Here is a 1455-nt window from a genome sequence, read left to right as displayed (position 1 = left end):
GCCTATTTATACTATAGTCTCACCGGTAGTGATGTGATGGCTGTCGCCGGCCAACGAGTTGGTGTTTTTTCAATGTATGCTTCAGACACGGGTCACAACGAGGCATTCCCCATAGCGACCCCTAGAGGACGCAGTTCGAAGTTCCCATCAAAGGGAACTGTCTTTTCTTCACTTAATTTACTGCGGATTCATTTACAGACAAGGCACAATTTGACGTGGGATTTTCAAAAGATTGAAACTAAAAGATGATGTTGTGCCGACTATATTGGATCCGATGTGGCACCACACAAGTGTGAGTAACTGTTTGTATTACGTGATCACTATTGCTTTGTCTCTTCTTACAGATCGTTTGATATGTATTGAGTTATTTATGTGTTTTTGACCTAAAATCACAGCAGCGTCCATCTGTGAAGGATGAAGACTGTAAAACACACAACTATTAGCCAATCACAGCAGTGGGTGTTTACTTCTGAGTCTACAATCCTCCACATCTATTCAAACAGAGCGTTCTGATGAGGGGGTCAAAAACAGGACAGAAAATAGCTTATTATTTCTAAATTATGATGTTTTTTTTTACGTAAACATTTTGACAACATTATAAGTGGACCTCAGAGAACAGTACAAAATAAAAAACAGAGGTAGTTCATGAACCCTTTAAAAATTACAAATCATAGATCAGCTGCTGCTGGTCTGGAGGTGATCCAGATGAGAGCAGAGGGAAGCAGATTCCCCACAATGAGGTTCATCAGCAGCACGTCCACTGAGGCTGATTCACTTGCATCACACAACCTCACAGCGCTTTTAAAGTCCAGAGACAGACAACACTCATCCAGACCATCAAAGATGAACAACACTCTATATTCATCACTGGATATCTCCATTTCTTTAGTTTCAGGGAAAAAGACATGAAGAAGATCTGAAAGACTGAGTGTTTTGTCCTTCATCAGGTTGATTTCTCTGAAAGGAAGTGGAAATATGAGCTGGACGTCCTGATTCTCTTTCCCTTCAGCCCAGTCCAGGATGAACTTCTGCACAGAGACTGTTTTTCCAATGCCAGCGACTCCCTTTGTCAGCACAGTTCTGATGGCTTTGTCTTGTCCAGGTAAAGGTCTAAAGATGTGGCTGCATTTGATGGCTGTGTCCTCTGTTGCTGCTCTCCTGGATTGTGTCTCAATCTGTCTCACCTCATGCTCATTTCTGATCTCTTTACTCTCACTCTCTGTGATGTAGAGCTCTGTGTAGATCTCATTCAGGAGTGTTGGGTTTCCCTGCATCGCTGTTCCCTCATACAGACGCTCAAACTTCTTCATCAGATTTGATCTAAACCTGTTGAGGGCTTCATGCCTGTAAAATTAAAATACTGCATTATTAATTCAGCCAAGCTAATGCATTCTGTATCATAATCAAAGTCTTTTACAGAAATATTAGACCTGAGATCAGTCTTTGTATCTTCAC

The sequence above is a fragment of the Sinocyclocheilus grahami genome, unplaced genomic scaffold, assembly GCF_001515645.1.
Source record: "Sinocyclocheilus grahami isolate Dianchi unplaced genomic scaffold, SAMN03320097.WGS_v1.1 scaffold3719.1, whole genome shotgun sequence".
Lineage (NCBI taxonomy): Eukaryota > Metazoa > Chordata > Actinopteri > Cypriniformes > Cyprinidae > Sinocyclocheilus > Sinocyclocheilus grahami.
This window is presented reverse-complemented; position numbering follows the sequence as displayed.